Source organism: Sycon ciliatum, chromosome 2 (genome assembly GCF_964019385.1).
Source record: "Sycon ciliatum chromosome 2, ocSycCili1.1, whole genome shotgun sequence".
NCBI classification, from domain to species: Eukaryota; Metazoa; Porifera; class Calcarea; order Leucosolenida; family Sycettidae; genus Sycon; species Sycon ciliatum.
Genome location: NC_088644.1, coordinates 13806500 through 13816751, shown reverse-complemented (window position 1 = coordinate 13816751; position 10252 = coordinate 13806500).

Below are 10252 nucleotides of genomic sequence, written 5' to 3'. Positions count from 1 at the left end.
GAATTTGAAGAAAGTCTATTATCAAATCAAAAGAAACTCAGGCAAATGTAACATGTTAACAAGGTTATGCAAGAATGCTTTGTCACCATGGTCACAGGCTTTGCTAAATAAGGCAGTAAGGCCCTAGTAGTAAAAAGTATAGGGTTTTTTGACCGATGTCCTTGTTTGTGGAGTACGTACGAGTAGGCAAGCATTCATCAGGCGCTACCACTGACCAGCGGACCATGTACATGTACATGTACATTATTATAACCTAACACTGGTTAAAAACCAGTATTACACGTAGATAAACCTTGTTATAGTTCACGCAATTGTTGGATTGACAGCATGAAACAAGGTGGAGGACACTGTGTTCGGAAACACAAACAGTGACCTTACTACAACCTTCCGCGGTTGGCAGAGCCCCGGTCCCTGCGGACCATTTGAACCATATGGGTATCGCACCCGGTTCTGACCCTCATTATGCTAGGGGGTTAGGAGACTACTCCTGATGTCGTCTTGTTTTCTTCGCTCTTTTCTTTAAAGGGGAAGTTAAGGCAAAAATTAAAATTTCACCAGTTGTAGTCTTCGGGGTGCTGAGTCGAATGGTCTTGGTCCGAGAAAGCTGAGACGCTCCCTTCCTACTTGAATCCCAATCGAACTCGCGCACTTCCACCGAAACTGGGTGACTGCGCCCTACGAGATGGGGATTTGTATGCAAAATGTCACTAAAAGCGCCATTTCGTTCTTATAAAAGCACGGATGACCGCGATTGGCCCATATGTTGTAGTCTTTTGGACGCTGAGTCCACTGGTTTGGGTCCGAAAAGGCTGCGATGCAGCGTTCGCCCCTAATTCCCAATCGAACATGGTTGAACAAGCGGTCACGTGCTCCTGCGTACATGTACACCAGTCACCTGGTCACCGTGCCTGCAGGGTACAACTTACAGCCTGTTTTGACCTTTCTTTTGTTTTTTGGGTGCAGTCCTGTGTCACTCGAGTTGAACCTTGGTGTGAAAGTTGTCGCCTGCTGGCGTGGTGACCAGGTGATTTTGGCACCCAGGAGCACGTGACCGCTTCTTCAACCATGTTCGATTGGGAATAAAGGAGGAACGCTGCATCGCAGCCTTTTCGGACCAAAACCAGTCGACTCAGCGTCCAAAAAACTACAACATATGGGCCAATCGCGGTCATCCGTGCTTTTATAAGAACGAAATGGCGCTTTTAGTGACATTTTGCATACAAATCCCCATCTAGTAGGGCGCAGTCACCCAGTTTCGGTGGAAGTGCGCGAGTTCGATTGGGATTCAAGTAGGAAGGGAGCGTCTCAGCTTTCTCGGACCAAGACCATTCGACTCAGCACCCCGAAGACTACAACTGGTGAAATTTTGATTTTTGCCTTAAAGGGGCACTCCGGCTTCATTTTCGACGCCGAGTTTTCGATGCCAAGACGAAGGTAGGTGAAAGAGAAGACACCTCGAACAAGAACGAGTCTCCAGAAGCGATCGAGTCGAGCAGGAAGACGACTTTTGAATTTCGGCCGAGCGAGCGCTGATGACGTAATGAGGGATTAGCTTGCCAGTGGAAATGCATCTGCGCACATACATTTCACACACTTTTTGGCCAATTTTCAATCGAAGAAGAGGTTGTTTGCTATGTTCTCCCAACGCCGTGAGCGATCCCGTCTTCTATACCCTTCCAGGTACCCTGAAGGTCCTCCAGAGGAGAATTTATCTCCATCAAAGCGTTGTTGATCCGCTAAATTCGTCTCGAGACATATTCACCCAGTGCAGTGCTGATAAATGTAGAATGTTGAATCTGTGATAATTGTCGACGATGGAGAGAGAGGCTGATAGCCGCTGTCGCAGGGAGAGTGAAGCTGCTGGAAGTAACAACAGGGAGCCCGTTTGTATCACCTGAACAACCAGACTTCAAAGCAGCTTGACCAAATCGGAGGGTGCCTCGTTGCTTATCGTGAATATTACACCGGCATGAATTACTACAAGTATACTGGTGAGTTTTTATCTTGTTTCTGTTCGTATGCTAGTACCCTGGCCTGGAGTTCTCGTTAGCAAATTCCTATTCCCTGGCGTTTTCTAAACATTCCGTGTAGGACTGAATACGTGATCAAGTATTCCGATTTGGGTAGATGTGGATTTGGACATGTATTTTATTAAAAAAATTCTTTTCCAAATAGAGCGTTTGTAGAGAAATGGTTGCCCAAATACAACAAAATTTATTCTGCAGTTCTACAACTAACTTGTACTGAAATCCAGTCGAAGTAAAAATGATTCTTCATGACAGTTGGGGTCAATGAAATCTGATCCAGGCATAACGAATGGTGACGCCTGCCACCCCGGGAACGAATGCCCATTTGGTGGGGGATACCAAAGTACAGTCAAATCTGCCGTTAGCGACCTCTGCTGTAGGCGACCATCTACCGTTAGCGACCGATTTTCCGTGCACCGACGGTTTCACATACAAACTGATCTGTCCAGAGCGACCATCTGCTGTGCGCGACCAGCGACCGCGATTTCATGCACGGTGGCTGCATTCAAATCTGCTGTAAGCGACCGCGACCCAGGTTCAGTAAGGTGCGAAACTGTACTTGCCAGTGCGCTGTCAACTGCAAAGTGTGAAAATGCGCTGTCTTGCAAGTGCGATCGACTGGCGCCTGGCTTGTACTGAGGCTGTGCTGTAGCTCTCAACCGACTCAAGTCCAGGCAGTGTCGATCTACTGCCGTGTCGCACACGCATACTATCATGCTATACGGGTATGGTCGTCGTTGAATATCCAATAAAATGATATAAAAAATCACATTATTCTCGTCGATTTGAGTACATGGAAGCATATACCTGGTATGCCGGATTTACCATACATCTGCCGTAAGAGACCATCTGCCGTAAGCGACCGCTTTTTCTTGCACCAAGGGGCGGTCGCTTACGACAGATTTGACTGTACTCGAAAGTAGTGCGTGTTTCAATGTGGCATGGAAGTTTTATATGATCTCTGGTCAATGCAACATACAATAGCCATCATGAATTGCAGGCCTCGAACGCAACTCCTACCAGAATTGGCAGTTCCCTAAGTTAGATGCTTTATAATTCCATGGCCCCAGCTGTAGTTATAGAGGGTTTTTTGCACATTATTCTTATAGTCGATAGATTTATACTGATGGCCACAAACAACGGCAGTTCAAACTTCACTGATGTGTTCATGAGCTGAGAGATTTCTCTCCACTATTTCTGTTGTGCACACAGGTTTGTCCAATATGCATTGACCGTATTGGGTATGGTACCTGCTCTGAGAAGGGAATCGCTGGAGCCACAGTCCAACTATACAGGCTTTCAAGAAACAGAGAGGAGCCATCTTTGCAAGCTGATACCTGATGTGTACCGACAGAATTCTCACGAGATACCTTACAGACTACGCCTGGTGTATACTTCATAGTACTCCTTCGACTACTGCCTAGAATCAAGTCGACTGAAGCAAGTTCAAACAACTCTGGCTTCAAACGAGCCGTCGATTAGACAAACAAAACATTCTCTCATATACTAGAGCACTCTGACAACTCACGACCTATTCCTAACGATTGCCACCGCTTATAAATATGTAGAGTACTGATTGGAATGTGCTCACAATCTCAACAATCCAGTGCTATAATTATTTGAACTATGTGTTCCTTCCATAAATGTTGTATCCACATATAATCCACAGTGCTGCAAAGTTTCAGAGTTCTCAGGGTATCAAACAAAATTATTTCAAATACAGTGAAATAGTTCGTGGACATTAGGGGCCGTCCGTAAATATCGAACTTTTTTCACCAAACGAATTATTTTAGTTTAGACTCAACCCCTCCCTCCCTCCCCCTCAGAACGTAAAAAATGTTGACATACATGCATATACAACAGCCATGTACATGAATCAATGTTTTCTGAAACGAAATTGGTCAACCCCCTCCCACCCCATAACGAAATTATTTCGTTTTGTGAAAAATGTTCGATATTTACGGAGGGCCCCTTATAGCGTAACTTGTAGTTCCCTGGTCCTTTTCTTTGCTATAAATTAATCCTCTGCTCTCTAGCCACCGGTGAGTCCAACAGTGAAATTGTTAGTTCATATGTATGCGGGTATGTGGGGGGGGGGGGGTGAACATATTTCTATATAAGGGACCTGCAACTGTAATACCACAGTACAGTAGATAGCAAATATGTAGAAAACAGAAATGCATGTTCCCATCATTGTACATGGACGGGCGCAGCAGGCCGAAGCTATAAGCCAGAACAGGATTTACCATCGCCTAGAGATACTTGAGCTTTTCCAGTATTCTCCGTGAGCTGTCCCATTCCACAATGGTTCATGCCACCATTATTTCTGGTAGTATCCATGTGCATAATTCCAAGAACATCTCGGATTCTTCAACAATTTGTGCCACGGCAAAAGACAACGCTTGACTCGGTCACTGGGGCTGTCAAACTTCACATCACAAATGAACTTCAATTTCTCATCTGGTTCAAGTATATGTACTGCCATGACTTGACCATGCTTCATCCACAGCTGGGCGAAGATTGTGGCGTTGAATTCCATAGCGCACCTTCTTGCTGCCATGCAGGAATATGTTGAGAGAAGTGAACATATTTTTACTAAAAAAACAACAGCCACTGAAGAGGATAGCATTAGCAATAGCCTTGGGTGAATTTCCTGCAGGTGCACGTTGTTGGTAGGTCTACTGGTCGGTCTCCGTATTGTCAAGTTCAGAAATCACCTGTACTACACATCTTGTAGAAGGGATCCTGATCGAATAATTCTCTGATCATAAAATTCACTAAACTGAGGGCGAGACAAATAGTCAGTACTCCCCGTTGTTACTTCCAGCAGCTTCACTTTCCCTGCGACAGCGGCTATCAACCGTTCTGTCCATCGTCGACAATTATCACAGATTCAACATTCTACATTTGTCAGCACTGCACTGGGTGAATATGTCTCGAGACGAATTTAGCGGATCAACAACGCTTTGCTGGAGATAAATTCTCCTCTGGAGGACCTTCAGGGTACCTGGAAGGGTATAGAAGACGGGATCGCTCACGATGTTGAGAGAACATTGAAAACAACCTCCTCTTCGATTGAAAATTGGCCAAAAAGTGTGTGAAATGTATGTGCGCAGATGCATTTCCACTGGCAAGCTAATCCCTCATTACGTCATCAGCGCTCGCTCGGCCGAAATTCAAAAGTCGTCTTCCTGCTCGACTCGATCGCTTCTGGAGACTCGTTCTTGTTCGAGGGGTCTTCTCTTTCACCAACCTTCTTCTTGGCATCGAAAACTCGGCGTCGAAAATGAAGCCGGAGTGCCCCTTTAACTTCCCCTTTAACTTGTATAAAAACTTCTTTTTCTTTTCTTTCCAACGTCTGCCCATGGCGCGCGTCCTTCTCTCAGCTCGTCAACTGTCAACAGTTTTTTTGTCATCACCATGACACTGTTGCGAGAAAGTGCTCTCTATATCTATAGACGGGGTTGGTGATGTCCCCACCAACCCCGTTACCATGGTTACGTCGAGAGCACCTTCTCGGGGGTTATGAACTTATGTACTCTTGCTACTACTGCCGCCCTACTACCAGTACTAGTACACAAAGGCACACAATGAAAACCTTGGCAAATTAATTCCGTTGTCAAGGTTTTCATTGTGTGCCTTTGTGTACGCCGCTCTGCCTGAATCAGGCATTGAGCACTCTTGCAGAACCAAAGCATATTGCCTCTGTACTACTGGTTGTGTTTCTCAACGCAATTGTATAGCCGGTGGTAACGCGGACGTGCAAACTTTACTTTTTTTTTACTAGTAGTAGTAGTAGTATATTATAAATATAATACGAGAGGGGGAGAGAGCCGCGATGATCATTCACCCCACTGGTGTTTTCGACTTCGGCCCGGCCCGGTGTGGCGTGCCGGCAAGGAAACCACTAATCATGTATTTCTAAAGTCGCTGACACTCAGTGACGGTGCGTTGGCCCTTTGTTTGGGAAGTTTGGTTGTTGGCGAAAACCAGGACTTGGTTGGTGTACTGTATTCTGCCGTGATCATGGTGATGGGTAAGCTACGGACCCGGGTTTCCGACTTCCGTTTTGACTGCTACAAGTCAATGCTAGCCATGCCAATGGCAATGGGCAGTCACTGCCCTGTACTCTAGGCTGTAGTCTCTAGCTCTGCAGCCAGTGCAGGGCCTCTTACATGTGCACTGAGTCTGTACTGTAGATCTACCGTGCATGTACATAACATAATCATTGTGCATTATACACTGTACATCCGCTGCATTCTGGACTTTAGTCTACCTGGAATCCCTTTCCAGCATATTGCCGCCGGCTGTGTTGACTTGGGGCAGAGGTGTGCGTTCGCTTTTCCATGGCAGCAGGCCATTTGGGGAACCGAACGGTTTCTTGTCGCAAGTAACTACTTTGAGGGGTTTATCCGTTCTCAAGTACTAGTACTTGTAGTAGTGCTCAGAGTCAGACAATGGATACTACAATAGTACATTGTACAAACTAACTTTACAATAATTATAGGAATGTTGTAGCTGCTACAAGCAGTCGAGCACTACTGAATTCCATGACTGTAGATCTACAGAGTACAGTACATGTACGTGAGGTGTATTCCACCGTTATGCGAATTTCATTATCATGCAGTTGAGATGCATTGGCAAAGTCGCGGCACAGCGATGCACTAGCGACTAGCTCTTTGACTTTGGCCCTGTTTGGGCTAGTACATAGCGCCCATAAGCGGTTCCACTGTAATAATTAGCAAGGTTCTCGCCAAAACTTTAAAGCGACATAGCTGGGCGCTGCACCCTCCTTCACTTTTTGTTTGACCGCTCCCTTTCAAAATGAATGCACCACCCTTCAGAGTGCTAGCACCTTTTATGATAAGTACGCATCATGTAGTACCACAGCATAAATTGGCGTCACAAAAAATGGCGGTAAAATCACAACATTTTGGGTCCAATGATCCCCGCCCTTCTTCATTTTTGTTCAGGCTCTAACCCTGGTTAGCACCCATCAGCGTTTCTGGAATTATGTGTCGGTTTATGACTTCTTTCGCAGAACCTCTATACTATAGTAGACTATAATCATGTACATGTACACGTGTTCTGAGGTGCAGACGTGCAGTACTGAGTATGGATGATATTGTATCCAGCGTAAATACTTTGTAAGCTCCCATCTTACAACTTACAAGTGGCATTGCATGAGAAACTCGGAATTGCAAAAAACTCTAGAAACCTCCCGCGTGCCCTTTTGTTTGTAAGCTCCCAGCTTATGAAGTACATGACTGTAATTACTAGTACTACAAGACATGTACATGTACGTGTAGACGTAATAATTATTTATCTAATAAAACCATACAGTCACGTACAATATCGATATATATCATGTAGATCCCACACAGGGTTAGACCTGCTGTGGCTTTCGGTTTTCCATTGATCTGCTGTGGCTGGAAGGTTGCTTCGTAATCGTAGTCTACGTACCGGTGCCACTGAACCACTGTACTACGTGGCTAGGTTGAAAGGATTCACATCCGATTACACTTCGGAGCTCCGGCTTCGAATGTGACAGTGTCACATTCTCCGCACTCCTCGTGTAACTCAGATTCCACATCAGACTGCAAGCAGTCCTTGCGGAATCTTCAATTCAGTTCTGAACTCTAGTCTGATGACCTTTGCGCTCGATTTCTCACTCTTGCCAAGGCCCAGTGTTGCCTAAGAGACAGTGCAGTACTGAGTCACGGCACGATGCTGTGATAGTAAGGGCGCGTTCGAATTGTCACTCTTTGACTTTTCGAGGAGTTTCGTTTTTCTGAAGAGGTGGCCTAATTGGCCCCTTCAGAAAAGCGGAACTCCTCGAAACTCCACAACCTCATCCGATGAGAGAGGTGGATTAGTTCCGAAGAGTTTGGAATAGCTACGTCGAGATGGTCGATCTGATCGGACGTCATTATCGCCATGACAATTCCACTGAAAAACTCTATGATAGAAACCGTTCTATTGGGACACTTCAACTACAATCATAAATCTGTTTTTTTAATTGTTTGAAAAGTTGATGAAGACGAACACCCCCTAAGCCCGTAGCAAGGATGATAGATCTACATGACTTGTACATGACTGTATTATGTAGAACACTCAATGTTCTACTCTCTCACTAGTGGTAGGTCTACATGTATACATGTATCATGAATTCATGATTACAATCATGACTTTGTAGCTAGCAGAAGCACCCGAAACCAGCCACTGCCACTGGATATACATGTAGTGCCATACAGTCATGTAAGTGGCAATGATGGGTCTTCGACTCTTCATGTACATCATACATGACTGTAGATCTGATCATCTGACTGTACATTGTACCAGTTGTACAGTCATGTACGTATGGAATCGAGCATGAGTACGAGGACGAAAGTGCGGAATCGGAGCCCGAAGCGCGCTAGCGCGGAGGGCTCCGATTCTAGCACTTGAGTCCGAGTACGAATGCTTTGATACCATTTCTGACATGCATTGCACGAACTACTTCGTAGGTCTACTACTACCGGTACTAGTACTACTACATGTAGTACTTCACACATACCTAGTAGATCTACCTACTCAAGGCACGCACACTAGACCAGACAAGGAACACAACTAGTCGCCAGTTTAGTACTTCAGACATGTTACATAATGACTAATGTACACAGTCACAACACAGAGATAAAACAAGGGCGGTCTAGTCAGCTAAAAACCAGGTCAGTTCAGCTTCTCTTCTTCGCAGTGACTACAGCCTACAGCCTACAGGTGCAGGTGAACATTGCAGTTTGCACCAAACTGAGCTCCGGAAAAGTTGATGGTCTTCGTAGCTTTCTGCATCAGAGACCGTTGGTGAGTTGGGGATTGCACTGTTGGGTCACAAGTTGCGATGTACTCATCAATGTCGGGATCGTGGAACTCAGTCTGCTGCTGTGATCGCTGAACGCTCGTTGTTGGCGCTGTAAGAGCACGGGTAGCAGCATTGGTTGCAGTTGGAGACTCTCCATCCAGAAAAAAAAGCGGCCTCTGATGGCTGAATCGGAGCACGCCTAGGCGTGCTCCGGAGCACGCCTGGGCGTGCTCCGATTGGAAAATCGGAGACCTGCAAGCGCTCACAGGTCTTCAGTGGCTGATTCAAAGCACGGCAAGTCGCGCTAGGATTCGCTGTTGCCATGTCGATTGTCATGTGACATATCAGAAATAATCATTGTACATACAGTGAAACCTGTCTGCTCAAGTCAAGGGACCTTCAAAGTGTGGTCTCTGTAACCAGGTGGTCTCCTGATCTTGACTAGAAATAGCATCCCTTCATTCAACGGGCTTGTGTCCTGGCGCTGGCTGCAGTGGTCTTCTGGGACAGGTGGTCGCCTTATCCGAGTGGTCGCCTTGACAGGTTTTACTGTACTGGATCATGGACCCCGACTGCCCGAGTCTTCCCCGCTGTAGATTGATCGATTTGTGTCTGGTCACTGCACTAGGTGTCGTTATTCATAAAATACTCGGCATTCAAGCCGCTAAACTAAAGACAAGTAGATAAGACGACTACACCGTGCTACTACTTACTGAGTACTAGTAGCAGTGCATACAACAAAATCATTGTGCGCACTGGTCTGCAGCCCACGCGGTTGCACTCGACCAGATAAGACCAAATAAACCAAGACTCGTACTCTTGGCAAGAGTACATAACCCATGTGCTGTCTTGGTGAAACGCTGTGATTCACGTGTCGTTAAACGTTACCGTAGTGCATCAACTGAACTGAACTACAGTACTACAGCCTAAAACCTTGAAATCTCCGTCCGAGACAAGGCCAGAAAAGCTTTGAGGACTCGTTAGGAGTAGGAAATGACCAAGAATGGCAAGCTACTCTATGAATATGATGACATTGAACATTCTAATGATTCTACATGACTTTATATGACTTTATATAAATTATATAAGTAGGGAGCTCTTCTACTAGTACTAGTATTACTACAGTGTACATGGTGTAGTAGTAGATCTACCATGGTCTACCATGATCTACCATGGTCTACCAAGGTCCATGGTCTACTGTCAGGCATGCAGACTTGCAGAGCGGTTTCACTGGTTGTGGCCGTTTGTGTCAGACTCAGACTCAGTCAGAGTGTAGATCTCCTGTGCACATGATATGTGTAGGTCTACGATCATGCATGACTTGTACTAATTATGTAACTAATGTTACTTGTAAGGAGTGCGGAGTGTATGCAGTCAAGTCGAC